Source organism: Mirounga angustirostris, unplaced genomic scaffold (assembly GCF_029215605.1).
Source record: "Mirounga angustirostris isolate CCGP_5_RB_7025 unplaced genomic scaffold, mMirAng1.0.hap1 SCAF_1, whole genome shotgun sequence".
In the NCBI taxonomy this organism is placed as follows: domain Eukaryota; kingdom Metazoa; phylum Chordata; class Mammalia; order Carnivora; family Phocidae; genus Mirounga; species Mirounga angustirostris.
Window position 1 is genome coordinate 129,979,770 of NW_026991709.1, and position 24,728 is coordinate 130,004,497.

At 43.6% G+C, this 24,728-nt stretch overlaps 1 long non-coding RNA gene across 1 annotated transcript in view; it reads left to right on the plus strand.

The window, feature by feature from the left end:
- Positions 1-24,728, plus strand: part of LOC123863844 (uncharacterized) — a 118,801-nt gene that overhangs the window by 80,743 nt on the left and 13,330 nt on the right. Inside the window, exon 3 of the long non-coding RNA XR_010410675.1 lies at positions 3,356-3,958. This is a non-coding gene — a long non-coding RNA (uncharacterized LOC123863844). The remainder of the gene's footprint in view (positions 1-3,355; positions 3,959-24,728) is intronic.

Consider the following 24,728-nt stretch of genomic DNA (forward strand, 5'->3'; position numbering starts at 1 on the left):
TCTGTCTATCTATCATCTATCTATCTTCCAATATAGAAGGAATTGGCTCACGTGACTAGAGAGGCTGAGTGGTCCCAAGAGCAGCACTCAGCAAGCTGGAGACCCAGGAGAGCTGGTGGTGTCAGTCCCAGCCCGAGTCTGAGTCCAAAGGCAGGAAGAGACCAATGTCCCAGCTTGAAACAGTCAGTCAGAGAGAAGTCCCTCTTGCCCAGACTTTTTGTTCTATTCAGGTCTCCCACTGTTTGGATGAGGGCCACTCACCTCAGGGAGGGCAATCTGCTATACTCAGTCCACTGATTCAAATGTAAATCTCATATAGAAATAACCCTCACAGACACACTCAGAATAAGGTTTACCCAAATATCTGGGCACCCCGTGGCCCAATAAAAGTGACATAAAATTAACCATTGCAGTTGCTGCATTGAGGGAATACCTTTGGGGAGAGCCGGGATTTCCAGGATGGTGGTGGGCACTGGGGAGCTGGGGTTAGTGATGACTTAACAACTAGTTTGGAAGGATTTCAATATTTTAACAGATGTGTTGGCTGTATTGTTGTGTTTCAACTAATAACAGCTCTGTCTGAATATGCTGTGTATATCAGTCCAGGTCAGTGGTTATGGATTTTCCTGCCCACTATGTAGCAATTCCCAGAACCATCTTGGAAGCTCCAATACAAGACTAAGGCTTACTTAATAAGACACATCCACAGCCAAGCTGAGAGATGCAAAAAGCAAAGATGGTAGAGCATTGATTTGGCCAGCCCTGGCAGGAATCACCCATTTCCCTGGACACGGTGGTGACATCTAGTAGTAGCGAAGGTGGTAGCTGTGTTGAATGTCTACCATGTGGCAGGTGTGTTTCTAACTATGCTCACACCTGTTATGTCCTCGGGCCCTGCAGGCAGACTGACATCTGAATTCTCACTATTTGTTTGATCTTGGGCAAACTCCTTAGTGGCCTACAGCCTTCAGTTCTCTGCTCTGAAAAACAGACATAATGATAATGCCTACCTCATGGAGAGTCACAGGCAGAAATAAGGATTTCGGCTAGAAAATAGTTGAGTCTGGGCCCTTCTGGGAGATCATCAAAATATCCCATCAGACTTGCCAGAGCTCCAACCTGACACTGATTATATCATCTGAGTCCAGGAATAGGGGGCTCAGGAGAGTGGGCAGCAATTTGTGAACACTGAGAAAGTATTATCTTTGATAATGAAGTATTATTCTGGAATTTATTGCAACGCTCTTTGAGTTTGGCTAGCATGTCTCGCCTTCCTCTTCTTCTATTCACCTTCTTTTCCTCCCACTTTTTATCTCTCTCCCTCTCTCTTTCCTCCCCTTGTTTTTTTCGTGTTCCCCCATGTGTGTGCAGGTGTGCACACGAATGCACAGCTGCACACACACACAAACACCCGTTGCTAATTGTCACCTGCAACTTCCGCTTTCAATACACCTAGAAGATGAAGAGGAAGACAAACCACAGAAGCACTTGGTATAGATGCTGTTCAGTTTACAAATACTGAAGATTACTTTGTACTTTTTTCCAAGAGTACTTTGAGAAATGAAAGGCATGAGATATGATTATCTTGATTATTGTTAGCCATTCTAATCATGGCTCATGTCACTTTTGCACACCCTGACATTTTGCTAGGATCTCCATACATCACCAACACCACCCTGGGCCCCTAAATTAAAGCCATTCTTTAATGAGAGTTCAAGAAGGGAGACAAAGGATGGAATTTCGGGTCACTGAGCAGTGGAGATGTGTGTGGAAGGTAGGCAGCTATTTATGTCACCTGCTACTGTTTTCCCTTTTAAGGGAATTTTTTGGGCCTCTTTGGGGTATAACAGACATTGGTGCATTCTACCCTGGCAAACTTTGCAAGGAGTTAGGTGAGTCTGGAGAATTCTATGCAATGGAAGGGAGACCCAGACAGCCATAGAAACAACGATTAACAAGATCTGAAAATGTGTTCACCTTTATGACCTTAGAAAGTCTGCCCTACAAGGGCAGATGGGGAAACTGAGGCTCGAAGAGGTTAAGTTTTTCAGCCAAGGCCATCCAGGAAACTGATAAGATATGAAAACTCAAACCTAGGTCTTCTGATTCCAAATATTCTTATAATACTTCAAGTGTATTAGTTGAGATTAGTCTGAATGTAGTATCCCAAGTGGTGACAGTACATGTTTTCAGCCACATGAAAGCAATCTGAGGAGGGGAATTCACCCCATCTCCAGCAGCTGAGGCCCTCTGATTCCTCTTTAGAGAACATAGAAACACCAAAGTGTCAGAGAGTAAGGGACTCAGTGACTGTCCAGCACAGGCCTGAGATAAGAGACCTGAGTCTCCAGCACAGTGTTGCGTGGTCACTCATCAGACCTATCCTCCCAGGCTGGATGAAACAGCCCTCAGAGTCCTCATTCCCCTCTTGTTCTGATTCTAAATTCGCCAATCTTAGGACAAATTTAGCTCCTCAAGAACAAGAGTATTGGGAAAGTGGAAACCCTCGTTATGGGATAGAAGCTATTCAATCCCTGACCTGGCGAGCTCCTCCTTGCTGGAAATGCATAGGTTTGGTTTACATCACTGTCTTTCTGCATCTGATTAATTCAGGAGCACCGACACAGTTGGGCTTCTAAAATTCAACAAGGCTGAAGACCACTCAGGGACCAGTGGCAAGATGGCTAAGCCTGGCACATCCTGGGGGCCTCCTGGTGGTCAGCAGGCAGGCCTGCAGGCAGCCTGGCTTTACCACACCCTTTTATGACAGTGTTTATAATTGCAACAATCTGGAAGCATTAGAAATGGTCAGGACTAAGCAAACTGTGGTAGAGATGGCCTGAGTTCACAGGAGACCCCCAGAGAGGAGCAGATGATGGAGGTACTATGTAGACAGGACATTTGACTCTTAGGACAACTGTGAAGCTGCTTGAGAAGTGTCTGACATGGTGCTAAATAGAAAAAAATCAGAGCCTGAAATGATAATGACACATAATTAAATAGCACTAAAAATGCATATAGGCAGGACGCCTGGGTGGCTCAGTTGGTTGAGCAACCAACTCTTGATATCGGCTCAGGTCTTGACCACAGGGTCATGAGTTCAGGTCCCACATTGGGCTCCCCACTGGGCATGGAGCCTTCTTAAAAAAAAGTATGTAGGCATCAGGATCAAGATTGGAAAATGGGGGTGTAAAAAAAACCCAGTTGATTATTATATTCTGAGTGACAAATATTTGAAATATGTTTCATGTTTTATTAGTCCGTTTTTACTGTGATAACGCTGCATGACAAATAACTCCACAACTTCTAGTGGCTTGTAACAACAGATATTTATTTCTTGCCAATTAATTTGCAGGTGATTGTGGGCCAGATGTGGATCAGCTTGGCTAGGCTGGACTCAAGACTTTAGGTTAGGTTCTGCTTAGTTTCATTTTGAAACTCTGACTAAAGTCACCATGGTGACCCAGGGCATGACATCCTGATTGCAGGGATCAAATGATCAAGAGGAGCATGTGGAAACATGTAATGTCTCGTGAGATATTGCCCTGGAATTGGAAACTGTCACTTCTGCTCACATTCTATTTGCAAGTCATATGATCAAGCCCTAAATAAGTGGGATGAAGAGGTGTATTCCACTCAGTGAAGCTGTTGAATTATGTCCACCAAATTCCTATGTAGACATCTTTACCCCCAGTACCTCATCATGTGACCTGGTTTGGAAATAAGGTCGTCACAGAGGTAATTGAGTTCAAATGAGGTCATTAAGGAGGGCCTTAATCTGAAATGACTGGTGCCTCATAAAAAGGGGAAATTTGGACAGAGAAGCACAGACTGCGAGAGGACAATGTGGAGACAGAGAAGATGGTCATTTGCAAATCTAGAAGATCTGCCTTTCACGGCCCTTAGGAGGAACCAATCCTGCTAATACCTTGATCTTGGACTTCTAGCTTCCAAAAATGTGAGAAAATAAATTTCCGTTGTTTAAGAATTTTATTAATTTTTTTTCAAAGATTTATTCATCTATTTTAGAAAGAGAATGTGTGTGTGCACATGTGTGGGCACAAGTGTGGGGGGGGGGGCAAAGGGAGAGAATCTTCAGACTCCCTACTGAGCACGATGCCCCACGCGGGGCTCGATCCCACCACTCATGAGATCATGACCTGAGCTGAAACCAAGAGTTGGTTGCTCAACTGACTGAGCCACCCAAAAATTTTTTTTTTAATTTTTATTCTTATGTTAATCCCCATACATTACATCATTAGTTTTAGATGAAGTGTTCCATGATTCATTGTTTGTGCACAACACCCAGTGCTCCATGCAGAATGTGCCCTCCTCAATACCCACCACCAGGCTAACCCATCCTCCCACCCCCATCCCCTCCAGAACCCTGTTTGTTTTTCAGAGTCCATCATCTCTCATGGTTCGTCTACCCCTCCGATTTCCCCCGCTTCATTCTTCCCCTCCTGCTACCTTCTTCTTCTTCTTTTTTTTTTCTTAACATATATTGCATTATTTGTTTCAGAGGTACAGATCTGAGCTTCAACAGTCTTGCACAATTCACAGCGCTTACCAGAGCACATACCCTCCCCAGTGTCTATCACCCAGTCACCCCATCCCTCCCATCCCACCCCCCACTCCAGCAACCCTCAGTTTGTTTCCTGCAATTAAGAATTCCTCATATCAGTGAGATCATATGATACATGTCTTTCTCTGTTTGACTTATTTCACTCAACATGATACCCTCCAGTTCCATCCATGTCGTTGCAAATGGCAAGATCTCATTCCTTTTGATGGCTGCATAATATTCCATTGTATATATATATATACCACATCTTCTTTATCCATTCATCTGTCGATGGACATCTTGGCTCTTTCCACAGTTTGGCTATTGTGGACATTGCTGCTATAAACAGTGGGGTGCACATACCCCTTCGGATCCCTACTTTTGTATCTTTGGGGTAAATACCCAGTAGTGCAATTGCTGGATCATATGGTAGCTCTATTTTCAACTTTTTGAGGAACCTCCATACTGTTTTCCAGAGTGGCTGCACCAGCTTGCATTCCCACCAACAGTGTAGGAGGGTTCCCCTTTCTCCGCATCCTCACCAACATCTGTTGTTTCCTGTGTTGTTGATTTTATCCATTCTGACTGGTGTGAGGTGATATCTCATTGAGGTTTTGATTTGGATTTCCCTGATGCTGAGCGATATTGAGCACTTTTTCATGTGTCTGCTGGCCATTTGGATGTCTTCTTTGGAAAAATGTCTGTTCATGTCTTCTGCCCATTTCTTGATTGGATCATTTGTTCTTTGGAGCCACCCCAAATTTTATTAATTTTAAATTTTAAAAAATTTCTGTTGTTTACCTTAGCAGACTAATACAGAAACCATGGCAGGGGAAGAAAGGGAAGGAAGAATTAAGGGCATGTAATGCAATTTGTGACAATGTGATCCCAATAACCATTTAAAAATGTAAAATGTAACATAGTAAAGAGCACATTGAAAGTCCTTTCCTCATTATCAATAAGTCTATAATAGTAATAACACAGCAACCATGAAACACTTAAAATATAGGCATTACCACATGCCAGGAATTATCCTAACCTCCAGAAAGATATAAACTTATTTAATCCTCAAAACAAAATAATATCTCTGAGGTAGAAACTACTATTATATTTAACTTAAAATAAGGGAACTGAGGCCCCAAGAGGTTAAGCCACTTGCCTAAGCTCACATAGCCTAGTGGTAGAGCTGGGATATAGCCCAAGAGAGTTCTATTTCCAGAGCCTGAGCTCCTAACTGCTTTGCTATATGCCCTCCTTCACATTCAAAACGATTTTTTCCCCTTTGGTGCTACCCAGTACATTTGAGTGATCCATCCCTTTCAGGCAGGCAAATTTTATTTCTTATCACAGTGCACAATCTTACATGATCTAGCGCCTACATGCTTCGTTGGCCTTCTTTCCTTTACTCCAGCCACACTGACCTTCTTTTGGTTCCTGAACACACCAAGCTGGTCCCTGCCTTCAAACCTTTGCACTTGCTCTTCTTTCTGCCTGGAATACCTCTCCCAGATCTTTGCCTGGATGCACCTCCTTGTAGTTTAAATCTGAGCTTAGATGTGACATTCCCCAAAGAGGTCTCTTCCTGCCACCCCACCAAAGCAGCTCACTCCCACCTTAGCCACTCTTGCTCTCACCACATTGTTTCATTTTTATTCACAGCTCTTATCAACAGCTGAAACTGTCTTTTAAAATTTTATCTCTTTACTTGTTCTTTGCCTATCTCCCTCTCTCTAAAATGTAAACCCTATGACAGAAGGGACCTTGTTTATCTTGTTTATGACATATTCTTAGTAGATAGAGTGGTTGATGGCACAGAAATAGGTGCTCGCTAAATTGTTGTAAATGAATAAAGTTCCCACTAGGCCATGACAGTAAGTGAACTTGCCAGAAGCACTCAGTCTCAGAACTCTTGTCTTCTAGTCAGTACAAGGAGATCTGGAGACATATAATCCACATAGAGGCAGAATGATTCTACTGAAGCCAGATTTTATTCCCAAGCAAACATAGTCTTTAAGTCTTAATCATTGTGGTTAGAGGCAAGTGAAGTCATCCATTCCATCTGAAAAGAAAGGTTAGAGGGAAAATGGTCATACAAGACACATGAAGAACAGATATCAAGAGTCGAGTTTCCATAGCTTTGGCTTTGCAATAATTACTGCATTGGCTGAAGTTGGGTCAATCTGAGCCTGTCTAGAGAAGGTGCTGCCTCATTTATCTGGGTCTGGGTTAGGTTTGGGCAACTGAGCCATCTGGAGAGGGTTAGAGCTCAGCGCCAAGGGTCTGATCTCTCCTTGGCTGCAAGCACGTCATTGCTCTGCCACCTCTGCTTCATGGGCTGGATATCGGTCCTCTTGAAGTTGTATGGGAGGAATTGGACTCCGAGTTGGTTTCTATTTTCTCATAAAGGCATCTAGGGGACTGGAGTGGGGGTATAAATCACCAAGCTTCTGAGAGCATAAATTTAACCACAGTCTCAATTGTCGGGGCTGATCATAAGACATCTCAGACTGTGAGTCCTGACACTGTGTTGGCTGATGATCCAGTCTCCAGCATCCCCATCTCACACCCCAGGCCGATGAGAGATGCTGCTTTTCCTTTGCGGAGGTAGAGCATTTGGTAGGCAAGTTTGTAGTTTATATTTGTAGTTAGACCCTGCCTCTGTTTTGGAGAGACTTGTTAGATGAGATTTAGTCACTAGTGGTTCACATTATCTTTTCTCAAAGAACTCAAGACTCTTAGCAGAATTTGAAAATGTTGATCTTGATGAGATGGTAGAGATTAATAATTTGAAAATTACTTAACTTTCTGCAGAGAATAGAGTCATCTACTTTTGAAGATGACCAGGATGCGGGAGAGAGAAGGGAAGAGTTCTGGGCCCCAAATCTGTCATTAGGGAGGGCTGCCTCCCAGGAGGAGGGTCTTGGGGATCAATGACTCGTCCTCCAGCCTGAAGAAACCCACTTGAGATAGCTTAAGTCCAAAAAAGGAAAATTTAAATAAGGATCAAGCTTATCATTCTCTGAGGAAGTCTACTGACATTAGCAGACATTCATCTCCCTGTTTCTATGCTCATTAAAAAAAATTTTAAGTTAAATTTTTATGGGCTTAAAACTTTTTTATTGAAATATATATATGTATACATACACACACACACAGAAAGGTACAAATATCTCAAGTGTATGGTTTGATACCTTTTTTTTTTCAAATGAAACACACCTATGTAGCTAGCATCAGATCAAGAAACAGAATTATTGCCTGCATCTCAGAAGACCTCCTCACTCCCCTTTCCACTCACCCCCAACAGGGCAACAGCTCTCCTGATCTCTAATACTTAGATCAATTAAGGGCTGCCATAAAGTAGACGTGAGTGAGTGAGTGCTTCAAAGTCATCCCAAGATAAATGTGTTCTGCCTTCTCCTAGTTTAATTGCTATTTCTTGTATTTATTATTACTTATATTTACTATTAGACATATGATCTATGATAATAAATAGTATAACGCAACTGGAATCTCACCCACTGCCCAAGTTGCTCAAGTTCTGCTGAATTAACAAATCTGTCCCTTTCTGCTACTACTAATAATGGTTAAGACTTCCACAGCGTTACCACATGCCAAGCATTATTCTGATTACCTTACATGAATTGACTTATTTCATCTTCATGACAGCCTGACGTCGTGTTTTTATCATCATTCCCATTTTATAGGCATGAACTTCAAATGTGCCCTTCTTGTTTCTGCCAGTCACACTGTATTTCCTAGTCTATTTACCTTCACACAATGATTTCACATCTTTTTCTTTCTTTCTTTTTTCTCAAACCTCCAATTCCACCCCCTCCATCCTCATTCTTAGCAGATGACCTTGTTCTTTACAATTGAAGAAGAGCTTCTATGAACTCCCACCAGCCACCATCTGCTTTCCCACCCAATACTATAGATGGATTATCTGTGCTCCTCTAGAAAGAAATACCTTGTTTTAAGAGGAATTCATATACATTTCGTATACTCAAAGGCCTTACCCCAACCATTTGTCTCTTCTCCTCTATATCATTAATTTTCACTATCTTAAAGATCATTCTTATTTATACAAATAAGCTGTTATTTTCCCATCAAAAAATCTTTCAATTATATCCTCTTTGCTTCCCTTTGTAGCAAAATTGAAAAAATTTTTCTAAACTCACAGTATCTAATTCTTCTCCAACCATTCTCTCTTAAGCCACTCCAAACAAGATTTTGTCCCTACACTAAATGAAACCTGCTTATCAAGGACAGCAATGACTGTGTTGCTAGATCTAATTCTTGATTTTTAGTCCTCTTTCTTGAGCCCTGGGCACAGTTGATAATTCCCTCCTCCTTGGTGTCCCTTCCTATGCTTGGATTCTAGGCTGCCACACTCTCTGATTTTCTTTCCATCTCTTTGTTTGCTTCTTTTCATGCTCTTCTGCCCGCTCTGCCACTTCACTCTAACCTTTTAACACTAGAGTCCTTAGAGATCCATCTTTGATCTTTCCTCAGTCTGCATTCACTCTCTTGATGACTTCATCCAGTCTCATAGTTCTAAACACCACCTCTATGCCAGTGACTCATAAATTTATATACCCAGACCAGATCTCTCTCCTAACCTCCAGAGACATACACACAAATGCTTTCTCCACTCATACATGTTGAGTCTAATAGACATCTTAGACTCAACATGTATGAAACTGACTGAGGCTATAGCAGCAACAAATGGTCATGGTTGTCTTGTGACTGAGAGGAGCTAGCATGGAGGCAATGCTGCCGTCACATTGAGAAAGACAGGGTAGAAGATGAAAGAGTCAGTGCCCTTGAAAATATTGTTGGACCGTTCTGTGTGAGATTATAAATTATTTTTTGAGTTGGCTGTTCGGTTACTTGTGGCCAAAACCAGCCTAATTAATTACATAGCCCAAACTGGAGGGCAATTTAATGGAGATCTCAATATTTCTTTTTCCTAATTGTCTTCCTTACTCTGTTCCCCATCAAGAGACTAGAGACAATGCAAATACTTTAATGACAGGAACATTTAAACAAATAACCTATAGGAGGTAACCTGAGATTTCCTGGGGACACTTCTTTCTTTTTGAGAGAAGGTCGCCTTTCCTTATTTCCTTCACTAACAAAATGTTGCCAGTTAATGTGATGAGTTCATTTCAAAGGTATGGCTAGTGTGCTGGGTGTGTAATGGGCTGGTGTAATCCCAGAGAGGGAGCTTCACATAGGAATAAGGATTTATTCTAAACTCAATTTTCAAATATTCCCAGCCCCTAGCGAGTGGGGCAAGTTCTAAGTCAAAGGTAGGGGTTAAGTTCTAAGAATGGGGACTGGTGATATAATTCAGGAAGATAGTATAGCCACTAGGTTTAGAAAAAGGACATTGCTAAGGGACTAAAATATGAAAAATAATCCAAGACAGCAGTGATAGTATAACTTTTCTGGAAGCAGTTTGGCAATGTGTATCAAAGTCCTGAACAATGTTCATATCTTTTAACTCAGTAATTTCACTTTATTAGAATCTAGAACAAGGAAATAATCCTGATGAAGAGTCATGACATCATATCCATCCCCAATTTTCTTTGGGTCCACTCCTCTTGGATGCTCAGCTGGAAGTGTTCTCAGCTAATTTGATAGCACTTATCACAAGAGTAGCTGAAGACAAAAGATGAGAGGGGCCTTAGAAAGTCAGTAGAAAGAATATGTACATTTCTCATTTGAGTCTACATCCTGTCGTCTTGCAAAAAATTATTGTTGCTGTGGTGAAATATGCTTTCCATTAGGTAAGTCAGAGGAGGCTGACTGGAGCTCTCATTACTGGAAAGGCTGAATGGGATTCTGAGCATTCTATTCCACAAGGTCATAAGACCAGAACCTTCCCAATCACACTTTAGAGCCTGTGACTCCTGAGCATAGCAAAGCCCTATTAACATCTGGCCAAATATGAGGCTCTAGGGCTTCAAAGACATAAGAAGAGACTGGGGGCCGGGAGGTGGAGTATGGGTGGGTGTGAGAGGTAGGACACCCTTGTTCTCCAAGCAGGCTCCTCAAGCATGCCACTTTATGACTCCAGGGGCCTTGAACTGTCCTCTGTGCACCTTCCTCACAGCTTAACTGGGATGTTTATGTGTCCATATAGGTTCCTACCTCACCCTCTCAACTCTCTCAATTTCCTGGGAATGTGCGGGAAGTTCTTACCACTTACTGCAGGTGTGTACAAAACATTAAAGCTTCTTACACCCTTTAAGGAGATTTGGAGTTTTAGGGTCTCTTTCTCAATGTCACTTTCTAGCTCCTGTTTGGGATTCCCACTGGTAGAATAACATAACATTAGAGGTTCTGGATTGACTGAAGTGACTGTTGAACTTAAAGACAGGCAAGTGGAAACATCTGGGAAATCCAGAAAATTTGGTACAAGGAATAAGAAAGAGACTCTTAACTCTTGTTAAGAAAGAGGAACTCCTAATATATCAGAAAATGCATCTTTCCCCACTAGTTCCCAGAAGAGGTATGTGGAAGACACTGGACATCTGTGCATTGGACAGAGCTTCCAAACCAGCCCACTCACCCTCCTTGGCAGCATTCTCTAGACTCCCCCATGTGGTAATGCAATAGACATGAGGGCCACCACAAAACTATGCTAGTCCCTCTCAAGGATCTTGGGTTTCTGCTGGGAATCGGGAAGTTACTAAGTGATTCCTTCTTTCCCTGCCACAGCCAGCTTCTCCATCCACCACAGAACCCACAACTTGGTATACATACAACATCCCCAGGGTTTTCTCCCTAGGAAGTTCCACCCCACATATTTAACTCACATATGTTCTCTGCAGGATTATCAGTGAGTCCCCAAAAAATAGGATTTGAAGAAGAGTATGTGGAGTTGCAGTAAATTGCCTCCCCGGAATTTGGAGACAAAATCAGGAAAAGAGAAAACTCTCAGATAGGAACTAGTACGAATTAATGTGGAGGAAAGTGGCCTTTTCAGAAGACTTCAGAAAGATGTAAGGTGCAGCCTCTTCATTTATAGACTTTAAGAGTTTGGAAGGAATAGTATGTGAAAGCGTCTGAGCAGTACTGGGCACATTGTAAGTACTAGACAAGTGCTAGCACTTTTTCAGTCGCTTCTAATCCCAAATGCATCTGAGGTTTAAATCATTTTGGACCTCACTGCTAGAATATTCTTTTCTTATAGTGAACATAAATATATTCCTCTGTAGTTTCCTTTTATTATCTTATATCTATTCCTGGAGACTTTACAGAATAAATTTTATCTCTTTTCACCATAACATACTTTAAAACATTTGAAGGCAGTCATTTTGTTTCCCAAATATTATCTTTAATGTTAAAGTCCCCAAGTCCTCAACCATTCTGCTTATGACTTCCTTTTGAGGCCTTCATCACCCCGTTCACTCCCTCTGAATACACTTGTGTTTGTCTTTGTCTTTCCTAAAAGGTGACCATGAAGTGGACACTATACTATGGAGGAATGTCAAAACAGCACAGAAAAAACAGGACTATCACATTTTATCAGTCAGCATAAAATTTGTTTCACTGTCTAGTTTGTTTCAGAAACTATGTCACTATGATAACTCATGCTATCTTACTATCCATGAAAATCTTCAAAGATTTTTAGCCATTTTCCCCATCTGTAAGAGATTGCTAATCGTTTGCCAAAAGCTGTTTTCCTTTTCTTTCACTGTAGTTGGATACCTGCCTACTCAGGTAGAGATTATATTTTGCAACCTCCTTTCAGTTAGGGGTTATCATGTAACTATATTCTTGCCAGTTGTATATAAGTGAAAATGATGCTCTCAACTTCCAAGTTTTGACCTTTAAATATTACCTATGTGCTTCTCCATGCATTTTTCCTCTTCCCAAAGATGATACCTGAACAGGCCTGTAATGAGGGTCCAAACATGCAGATCAGGATCATACTCTAGGGGTTGGTAGAACCACAAGATTAAGGAGACTGAGGCCTTCAATGATCAGTGGAGCAGAAAATTGGCCAATCAGGACCTTTAACATTGAGATTTGTATCAGTCAGCTACTGGCATAATAATGTTGTGTAATAAATAACCTCAAAAATACCAGTGGCTTAGAATAAAAATAAAGGAGACAGGATCTTGAAACAAAAGCATGACAACCTAAACTCATCTCTTTGGCAGGATCTGTAGATAAGAGGCAATTGCAGAGAAAATGATGAGGCTATATGCACCCCAATCACAGTGAATTTCTGGAACTGCGAAGTCATAGGCCAGATATTGGGTTATGCATCCTTACCTAACCTACTGACAACTGGGGAGACTCAGCCTGCACAGCTGCCCTGCTCTCTTGGGGGTAGATTGATACATTGGTGACCTCCAATGAACCATCCTTGGCATTTACATGCTTGTGTAGTCCCCTCCCACACTCTTTCTGCACTTGACCACAAGACTTGGTTTGGTCATTGAGACATTAGCAAAATAATGCCAAGAGAGGCTTGATAATCGAATTCACGTCAGTGCTTGTCCTCTTGAAATGCTCCTTCTTGAAAGTCAACTGCCATGATATTGAGAAGTTTGGGCTGAACTACTGAATAGTGAGAGGTCCTGGAGGATGAGAGGCCATCTTGGATGTCCCAGACCCAGTCAAACTCATGGCCGAATATAGAAGAACAACTCAGCTGATATCAGTCTGTCCACAGAATCATGAAGAATTAGAAATCGTTGCTATTTTAAGTCACTGTTTTGGGGGGTGGTTCATAAATCTACAAAGGATAACTGAAACATGTCTCCTCTCTAAAATTTTCTTGGCTACAAAACTCATCTGGAAACCCAGATGTCTGGCCTAGGACCCTTGAAGAAAGTTTTCTGGCACTGGGAATGTAGCCAAAGGGCCCTGGAAATGGAATCTGGAAATGTATTTGTTCTCTCCTGTTCTGAAAATTAAAAATATTTTACTCACAAATCCTGAGAAGAAAATAAATCCTTAAACCATGAGGTATAAGAATGTTCCACCAACTAGCCAGATAAGACCAAGCTCTCACTCAGTTCCCCACATTCCTTTCTCACATATCTAGTTTCCCCCTCAATAAATACATCTGTTTAAGGGAAGGCCATAGATTTTTTGGTCCTCCTGAGACACCAAGAGAGAAAACTCCCTTCAAATGCCTCCTGTCTTATTGCCCAATCTCTTATGAGGTGGCTCAGTGAGTGAGGGGTTGTATGTCCTTAAAGACTGAAGAGGAAATTTTCCTGGATAATGCCAGAGAAAGTTACCCAAAGAGATACAAATTACCATCTTCTGAGGTCATTAAAAGTAGTACTGGGTATGACATTTCAGGAATATTTTCGGTTTGCCCTTGGCTGAAGGTATATGACTCCCAGGTAGCCCCAGTTGCTTATGGATTCCATGACACTAAGTCAGGATGTGTGGTGCCAAGTATTGTTAAACGCATCAAGAGGTTTATATTCCAAAGCACCAAGACTGGCATTTACAATCACTTCTTTTTAAGCATATGTACTGAGCAAGCTCTGAACTTCACCCAGAAGTAAGTTTTCATTTATTCACTGAACAAATGTTTTTATTGGGTAGCTACCCTGTCTGGATATTCAGCAGGCATCAATACAGTGGCCCAGGAGATACCTTGTTTGAGGCTAGGCAGCACACATTCTCCCCTTTGGAAGAGCCAACCAATGCTTTTTTTTTTTTTTTTTTTTTTAGAATAGAGATTACTTCTCTCTTATGGATCCAGTCCAATGAGGCTTCTTTCCCTCCCCAAGACAAGGGTGAGCCCATGATCTAAGTCAGGCCAATTAAGTGTTCTCGCTCTGGATTTTAAATCAAAACAGATTATTAAAGAGACTGAAAACAAGTTGGCATTCAGGGATCTCATACCCCAATCAGGCTGTTTTTAACAGAACATTTCCTGCCATTTTAGCTTCCTACTTTTTAGAGTTGCCTTGTTCCTGCTTGTTTCCAAGCCCTGTTTTTTAGCCTGACTATTAACTCCAGATGTCCTTCCAATGAGTTTCCTTTTTCTTACATTAGCCAGACTGATTTCTCTTGCTTTCATCCAAAATACCCTGACTGATACAAAAATGAATGAAACAGAGCCTATCAGTTGTGTCGGGAAGATATACACCAAAAGAATGAAAAATATGTATTACAAAGAGTTGTGAAATAAATGAAGGAGAATACTAGATCTCTGGTTACCAGCCTCAAAAATACTGCTTCATGCCTTGGGGTTTCCCTACAGTTTGAAAATAGTACCTTTATCAACTCTCCTCATACTAAGAAAAAAAAAAGTACCGAGGTTCCTGAAGGACTTAATGATGAACAGTAGAAAGCTGCCTTCCATTATCAAAGCAAAAATGGTTGAATCCATATTCCAAGGGCAAAGATGGCTACTTTTCTCTTTATATAATCAATAGCTAGCACCAAAGTAAACCAGCCAGTAATCAAACCACCAAATATTTTATCCCATTTTCCTACTCTGGCTGCACATTCACAACTAATCACGTTAAGGGAAAGATAGAGGGCAATGTTTGTCCAGGCTCAGCAAGAAATCAGTAGCACATGCCGTGCACTCTGGGAGAGCACATGGCTTACAATGGTGACATGTGACTCGAAGGTGTGCTGCATTACTCCAATCTTTTAAATGTTGAAAATTATGTGAAGTGGATTGCAAAAGAAAAATCTTTATCACAGCCTACAAGGCCCAGCCTGATCTGGCTATGCTTTGCTCCCTTAACTTCAGATCACCAGCCCTTCTTTTAGTTTTTTCAAACATGCCAAGCTTCTTCCTGCCAACAGTCTTTACACATGCTGCCCCTCTACCTGCAATGCTTTTGTCTCATTCTCCACTCAAATAGCATGTGTTCATCTCTCAGGTCTCAGTAAATGTTACTTCCTTGGAGAGTTCTTTTTTTTTTTTAATTTAAATTCAATTAGCTAATGTATAGTACATCATTAGTTTCTGATGTGGTGTTCAATGATTCATCAGTAGAGTTCTATTGGACTCATCAGTTGGGAATGTGTTTTACTGCAAGTGAGCAAACACTAAACTTCTCTAGCTTAAACAAATAGGGCTTTATTTTTCTCACTTAAGAGGTCAGAAGTACATAGTTCAGAGCTGATGAAGCAGCTTGGCAATATTGTCAAGAACCAGGCTCTCCTGTCTTTCTATCCCTTTACTCTTAGGGTAATTGACCTGTGGCCTCATGGTTGCAAGATAACTGCCATTCCTCCAGGCATCATCCAAATATTTCAGTCTGAAAGAAGAAGGAAAGACAAAGAGCAAAGGCCATTCCATCTGAGTCTGTCCATTTTTTATCAAAAAGCAAAATTTTCTTTTTTCTTTTTTTATTTTATTATGTTATGTTAGGCACCATACTGTACATCATTAGTTTTTTTAAATTTAATTTAATTTTATTATGTTAGTCACCATACAATACATCATTAGTTTTTGATGTAGTGTTCCATTATTCATTGTTTGTGCATAACATCCAGTGCTCCATGCAATACATGCCCTCCTTAATACCCATCATCAGGCTAAACCATCCCCCCCTCCCCCCTTCCCTCTAAAATCCTGTTTGTTTCCCAGAGTCCATAGTCTTTCATGGTTTGTCTCCCCCTCTGATTCCCCCCCCCTTCATTTTTCCCTTCCTTCTCCTAATGTCCTCCATGCTATTCCTTATGTTCCACAAATAAGTGAAACCATATGATAATTGACTTTCTCTGCTTGACTTATTTCACTTAGCATAATCTCCTCCAGTCCCATCCATGTTGATGCAAAGTTGGGTATTCATCCTTTCTGATGGCTGAGTAATATTCCATTGTATATATGGACCACATCTCCTTCACCCATTACATGCACCCCGATGTTCATAGCAGCAATGTCCGCAATAGCCAAACTGTGGAAAGAGCCGAAATGCCCTTCAACAGACAAATGGATAAAGCAAAATTTTCTAATAAGGCCTACCCGGCAGACTTTGACTATCTCATTGGCCACAAATGACTTTAATTTCATTGGTAAATAACCTCCCTACAACCAAGTCACCAATCAAGGGAGATGAGAGTTCACTGACTGCTTAGGACCACTTCAAGTCATTTACTGGTCCTGGGAAAGGGCCTATATGCCTGAGATAAAAGGGTTTTCAAGCACCTGAAGTAATCAATCACATTAGTGACAAATGTCTGTTACATATCCTCCCTGGCCACCCAATGTAAAGCAGTCATTATACTCTTAAGGCACTTTCTGCAATTTGCCACTATATGTCCACTTCTGTGTTGCATGTATAATACCTAATTTCACCACCAGACTTAAAACTCCAGGAGAGAAGCTACTATGCTTGCTTTGTTCATCACGCAGCACCTCGAGTAATACCTGGAATGTGGCAGGCTCCACAGACATATTTACTGAATGGAATTTATTGAGTTTCATTATTGAATGAAAGAGGCCATCCATTCAACACATAAATAGCTTTGGTGATGGAAAACTCCTCTCCTTTGGCAGTACATGATGTCTCTTTTCAGAGAATTCTTCTGAATATTGATTTTACTCCTATGTCTTCCACCTCACGTAGAAAACTAGTCTAATCCCTCTTCCCCATGGCAACCCTTCACATACTCCAAGGTATCTTATCAGGTCTGCAAAATCTTTTTTTTTTTAAGGTTTTATTTTTTTATTTGAAAGAGCAAGAGAGAGCATGAGCAGAGGGAGGGGCAGAGGGAGAAGCAGACTCTCTGCTGAACAGGGACCATGATGTGGGACTAGATCCTAGGACCCTAGGATCATGACCTGAGCCGAAGACAGATACTTAACTGACTGAGCCACACAGGTGCCCTTGCAAAATCTTTTTTTTTTTTTTTAAAGATTTTATTCATTTACTTGACAGAGAGAGACATAGTGAGAGAGGGAACACAAGCATGGGGAGTGGGAGAGGGAGAAGCAGGCTTCCTATGGAGCAGGGAGCCTGATGTGGGGCTCGATCTCAGGACCCTGGGATCATGACCTGAGCTGAAGGCAGACACTTAACAACTGAGCCACCCAGGTGCCCCTGCAAAATCTTTTTTTATAAGCACATCCTGTAGCTGGATACCAAGTGAGCTCTCCCATACCCCTCAGACTTACATTCCTTCCCACATCAAAGTAGCCAAATGAAAAAGAAGGGGGGGGGGATTCAATGTGCCTGTGCACAACTTTCTTTCCCTGAGATGATAATGACACTTAGTATCTTGCCTTCATTTGGACTGGTGATAGTAGACCAACGCCCCCTTGAGTGTTCTTCAGAGCATTCATGTTTTAGCATCATTTCCCCAAATCTCACGAACAAGTAATAGCCAAATTCTATGCGGCTTAAAAATGTTGATACCGGGGCGCCTGGGTGGCTCAGTTGGTTGAGCGACTGCCTTCGGCTCAGGTCATGATCCTGGAGTCCCGGGATCGAGTCCCGCATCGGGCTCCCTGCTTGGCAGGGAGTCTGCTTCTCCTCTGCCCCTCCCCCCTCTCATGTGCTCTCTCTCATTCTCTCGCTCAGAAAAAAAAAAAAATGTTGATACCAAGAATGGGCTTATGGAAGTGTCTATAAAAAGAATTTTCCTTAATTAGTGATTTGTGGTAGCTAATGTCATAATGGTGATCCCGCTTCAGCAAGACATTGGCTCTCCCCCTTCATGGGTGGTGCAGTAGTCAGCAACCATTATAAAGTGCTACATAATAAGCTGCTTCCAAATTGTTGTGTTTTTTTTTAAAGATTTTATTTCTTTATTTGAGAGAGAGAATGAGATAGAGAGAGAGAGCATGAGGGGGGAGGGTCAGAGGGAGAAGCAGACTCCCTGCTGACAGCAGGGAGCCCAATGCGGGACTCGATCCTGGGACTCCAGGATCATGACCTGAGCCGAAGGCAGTTGCTTAACCAACTGAGCTACCCAGGCGCCCCCAAATTGGTTTTAATGCCTGTGAGTTGACCAAGGTAGCTCTATTTCAAGCTGAGGATCAAGTTCACATCTACCCCCCATGTCTCCTTCTGAACATGAGATGAGGGGACTTGGGGCATGGTCTCTCATGGATCAGAATCTCCTAGAGGAACAGGCAGAAACATGATGTCCCCTAAGACATAAGCTTGGAATGAGAAAAGTTTTACTTACGCTCATATTTCATTGGCCAAAACTAAGTCACATGGCCAAGCTCTACATCAGTGTGTGTGTGAGCAACTCCCTTCAAGGAGTTGGGGTAAAGGTAGTGAATATTTGTTCTAAAGTAATCGGACCTACCACAGGTGGTCAGTAGAGTCCTGGGCTAGAGGGCATCAGCCTGGGTTCCATCAAATAGGGATGGGACACCAGGGAAGTTGGGAGTGGATAGATCCAGAGACGAAGCAAACCTTGTTTGAGGGAGGGTACAGAGAGTCAGAGCCAGAGAATTCAAAACTGTGCTGAAGTCCAAAAGGTCAATGGTATATCCAAGAAGAGTAGGGGCCTGAGCAAAGACATAAATGCATCCAGGATTGAGCCTGGGAAGCCTGTAGCATTTTGGAAGATACATGCTGCCTGGTATAAGAGTACATAAACCTGATGGAAGGTTGTAAAAAATATTCCCAAGATTTTTTCCCCACACCGCCCTCCATACAGTCCTTTTCCTCATGTTTATTCTCTTTTTCTTCTTTTTGCCTCTCTCCCTGGGACCCGCTCTTTCTTCCTTTTACCTAAACCCGCTTCCAGATCACCTGTGCCCCTTCCTCCAAGCCTTGGTGACACTTGGGCATATTTTGGAGACACTGATCACTTGCATGTGCATGAGTGAAGCTACGTGGCTGTCTGCTTTGTGACTCTATCCTGACTTGGAAGTTGGGGACGGATAGTCCCTCAGACTAACCGCCTTGCAGAGGCCCTTCAAGGCCCTGATATCAGAGCAAGGCTGGGGCCACCACAGTTGTTTGGGGCTTTATCGATTCTACCGCTGCATGGTGGATACAGCACTCTAAAGCTCAGCAGCTTAAAACAACAAGTGTATATTATTTCTCATGAGCCTGTAGGTCAGCCTGGGGTCTGGGACAGGTCGCGCAGCTGGGTGGTTCTGCTGTTCTCAGCGGGGCTCACTCCTGGACAGCCAGCTGGGGGTAAATGGATCTAGGCTAAACCTCTTGGCAGTGGCCCTGCTCCATATATCTCTCTTTCCCCTCCTGGACTAGTGGGCAGCCCTAAGCCTACTCTTCCCAAGGCAATTGAATGAATGTAAGAGAACAAAGAGAAAAATGTTTAAGGCTTCTTCAAGCCTAGGCTCAGGATTGGCATACCGTGCATAGGTTGGAGGTCCCCAGGGCCACCCCCAGGTTCACCAGGAGTCACAGAACTTAGCAGAGCTGTTATACTTAGGCTACAATTTGCCCTAGCAAAAGGATACAGAGTAAATCAGCACTAGCTCACAGGTCAGAGTGTAAGAGACATCAGGGGCAAGCCGCCAGTGGAGCTCCACAGATGGTGTTATTTCTCCCAGCAACCATGGGTGACAGCATACATGGGACATTGCCAATTAGATGGTGCCCAGGGTTCTCACTGGGGGTTGGTCACACAGGCTCGGCTGACTGCCGTGCGACTGAGCCTCCTTTCCTGTCCTTCCAGAGATCAAGCTGATACCAGGGAGCCCAAGGACCCCATCGTTAATAACACTGTTAGCATCACTATCTGGCCCAGCCCCAGGCCTCCCTCCTAACAAGCAGGCTATTCTGAGGACTTAGAGGTTTACCTTCTGGGAACCAGGTACCAGCCCAGGGCCAAAGCTTCCTTTGCAACGTTCAGGGTTTGGACCATCGGACTTGCTGAGTTAATCCTTTATTGCACGCCTTCTCTTCTGTCTCATCCTATTGGTCAAAGAGAGCACAGGACTGGGCCGGAGTCACAGTGGGAGGGTACCCCAGTTTCACAGCAAAGGACAGGGCTGCAGGGGGAGGGGAAGAAGCAGCACAGGGGGAGCCATGTACTTCCTGTGGGCTGTTCTCTACTTTCCCACCAGTCCTCACTGACCTGGAAAGTCTCCACTCAAGTCACAAGATTTCCCTCCCCCGTGAAGCCCTCCCTGACCACCCCCAGCAGGAGCCTCCTTCTGAACTGATGCTCAAGCTCAGGAATCATGGTTCTGCCTTGCTCAGGGCTCTGGGTTGGGGAGATGGCCGCTCTCTTTCTGATTCTTCCTCTGTCCCCTTCTCCTGACCATCCCTGAACTCACTTTCACCCAGGACAACAGTTTACCCAGCCCCAGATTTGCTGCTGAGGCTCCCCGGCCCAGCCATCTGCTTATGGTCCTGATAGACCTGCTCTCTGCCAGGAGTGGAAGGTGCAGACCAGTCCTTCTGCCGGCTGTTTCCAATCCCCAGTTGTCACATTACCCACTTGGTTCTTCTCCTCCCACATGTTGAAGCTATTTCTACCCCAGCACTGAATTAGTTAGAGCCCTTTACAATCCATGCCCCATTGCTCAGGCTTGTAAAATGCTTTATGAGCAAATATATTGCCTTCTCCTTGACGCCCAGGGTGCGGAAGCGGGTTTGCAGTAAACAATGTCTGAATCCGAGCAACTCTTGGGCCTGTCTCAAAGCAGAACCAAGCCACCTGGTTATTTTAGCCAACCCTGAAGATGTCAACTGCCTCTTTCCACATGTCACCTCCTCTTCCATGAAGCCTGCTTTAATTCCACATTGAGAAGTGATTTCTCCCCAGTCTGAAATCTCACAAATGTCTCCAAACACATTCTTCCTGGTGTTATTTCCTTCTCCATAAGTGCCTCATCTCCTCTTCCATGTGGGTAATCGAAAGGCAGGAACCGTGTCTTCATGGGATCCAAGGCCTAGTGCACAGTGGGTTCCCGATACTTGTTTGATGAATGACTATTGGATAGTAGCTGGTAGATGGCCCCAAATAGCACCCGCCCCTAAACTGGAAAGAAAAAGAGGTCAGACGAGCTCCGTGTCCGACCCAACCCTGCAGGTCCAGAGCTGAGGAGTGGGCGGAAACAACAGGCCACCGAAGGGGGACTCTGAGGCTGAGGTGGGGACCTTCCAAGGCCATGCAGGTGGCCAGCTGGGAAACAGAAAACCAGGCTGCAGGCTCCCTGACAGTGGGACTTTGCTTTAGTCACCTGCGTATCCTCAGGGCTTAGCAAAATGCTGTGCGCGCAGAAATCCCAAGATTAAATGAGGCCATGTGTGAGGACCGCAAGCCAGAGAAGTAGGAAATATAAGGCACCCAAATTCAAGGTGCCCTGGAACTCAGGTGAGGGCTCTTCAAAATGACTTGACAAAGCTGAAGCGGGGGTGGGAGAAGGGCGCAGAGTGAAGCTGGTAGGTGGTCTTTTCTCCCCACTCCCTCCCTGTGGCCTTGAAACCACAGCCCTCCCACTAGCCTGGGCTCGGCTGGCTCCCGGAGACACCCGGCGCCACCTCACCCTCACGGGTGCCACGGGTGCAGAGCCGCCAGGCGCCAGGTGTGGGAGAAGCTCCCAGGTGCTCCCGAGTAGCACTGCTCAGACTTGAACGTGCCCCTGGATCACTGCGGATTTAGTTAAAATGCAGATTCTGGGTTGGTAGATCTGGGGTGGGGCCCGAGTTCCCCCCTTCGGGACCGTATCTGAGTATTAAGGGGCCAGACTAGCGGCGGTTCTCGATGCTGCCTGCATGTCATCATCACCGGTACTTACTGCGTTGGTGGGATGACCTTGTTCTCCAAGTTGGGAGGCTGGTCGGGCAGCATCAGTATCACCTGGGACCTCGTGAGACGTGCCAGTGCTCGGGCCCCATCCCAGACCTCTGCAATCAGAATCTACAAGGGTAGGGCCCAGCAGCCTGGGTTTTAACAAGCCCTCAAGGTGCACACAAAAGTTTGTGAACCACTGCCTTTCTGCCTCCTGATGTGATGTGGTGGGAGCTACAGAACATCACAAAGAATCACCTATGTGAGGTTCTTGCTGGAAATATCTGACCTGAATCTAATCACCAGGAAGCAGTGATTCTTCTCAGGCTTGGTGACGCTGTGTGGTTGTGTAAAAGAATATACTCTTTCTAAAAGGAGGCATGTTGGGGCGCCTGGGTGGCTCAGTCGTTAAGCGTCTGCCTTCGGCTCAGGTCATGATCCCAGGGTCCTGGGATCGAGTCCCGCATCGGGCTCCCTGCTCCGCGGGAAGCCTGCTTCTCCCTCTCCCCTCCCCCTGCTGTGTTCCCTCTCTCGCTGTGTCTCTCTGTCAAATAAATAAATAAAATCTTTAAAAATAAATAAATAAAATAAAAGGAGGCATGTTGCCACATTTACGGGCCAAATAGCAAGTGTCTCTGGCCGACTTTTGAATGGTTTGGCTAAAGGGAAGTACATGTGATGGCGTGGATGTGGCAAGATGTTGACATTTGGTTCATTTAGATAAGAAGTTTAAAGGAGTTGAATGAACTCTTCTTTGGAATTCTGTGTATTGGGGGGAATTAAAAAAAAAGGCATGAAGAAATATTAACCATGTTGGGCCATGCCTCTAGTGTTTTCTGATTGATTTAGTTTGGGGTAAAAGCTGGATATATTGTATAATCTCCCAGTGGTGATTCAAATGTGCACCCAGTATTGAGAACCTTGATTTTATGGTTGCTTTTCTTAAACGATGACATAAAATCACCTGCCTCAGAACCCAGGGGCTGCCAGTTTACAATGCAAATCCTGAGCCTTATTAGTGCACTGGAATCAGGATCTCTTGGGTAGAACCCCAGGCGAGCACCAAGAGTATTCTGATCCTACCTTTAAGAATTTTTGTTTGAAGCGCTTTGTCAGAGTATTGAGTCACCAAGCCAGATTGCTATAGGGTCCAGGAGGTAAACTGAACAAGTGAAGCAAGCTGGGTGTCAGATAATAGGGAATGGTGGGGACTAAAGCAAACAGAAGAATGCATTACAGTTCCCAGCTGACTGAAAATGATGTGTTGTCAGTGTTGTCCACTGTTACCAGATCTTTCTTTCTTTTCCTTTTTTTAAAGAGACACCAGAAATCTAGTTTTTTCAAAAAAAGGTTTTATTTGTTTATTTATTTATTTGAAAGAGAGAGAGAGTGCATGCTTGTGGGGGAGGGGCCAAGGGGGGAGGAGAGGAACAAACAGACTCCACATTGAGTGCAGAGCCTGATTCGGGTTTCTATCTCACAACCTGGACACCACGACCCCGAGACCATGACCTGAGCTGAAACCACAGACATTCAACCGACTAAGCCACCCAGGCACCCCCAGAAATCTAGTTTTTAATCTCCCAATTTAAGTTGGTGACTAACTAAAAAAAAAATATTCAAACACCGTGCAAGCTAAACAAAACATGTCTGAGGGTAGTGCTCAGTCTACTGACCATTTCTTTGCAACCACTGACACGGCCTTAGCTCAATGAGCAGGTACTCTGAGGGCCACGAGTCAAGGGTTCTCTAGCTCAGCAGAGAAAAGCACAGCCTGTGTTCTCATCATGTTGCCATGTTTCCGAGCAATGGCTTCCTCTGCAGGAATCCTCCCAAATATCCCATCCAAAGTTCCTCTATTGCTCCTTAATGGTGTGGTGTGTCCACGGTCTCCTTTCTGGGGAATTAGCTGAGTGAGAGAGAAACATTTAGCAAAGATGAGCTTCTGGCTGAGAGCTCAGGGGCACAGCATACCATGTCCCTCGACCAGCAGCACAGCAGTGATCTAGGTCGTTTTCTTTTCTTTGTTTCTTTTTAAAATTCTTTATTTGAGTATAGTTGACACAATATTATATTAGTTCCAGGTGTACAACATAGTGATCTGACAAGTTTATACATTATGCTGTACTCACCACAAGTGTAGCTGCCATCTGTCCCCCCACGCTATTACAATATCATCGACTGTGTTCCTTATGATGTGCGTTTCATTCTCGTGACTTATTCATTGCGTAACTGGAAGCCTGTATCTCCTTCTCCCCTTCATCCATTTTGCTTATCCCCCCATCCTCCTGCCTCTGGCAACCATCAATTTGTTCTATGCATTTATAGGTCTGATTCTGCTTTTTCTTTGTTTGTTTGTCTATTCATTTGTTTTCCTAGACCACAAGGCCTCTCCCTCATTGTAACAATTACAGAACAAACCACTGGAAAGTTGCTGAGCCTGACCCGGGGTTGGAAGAGCAGGAGAACTTGTGTGGACAGCACTTAC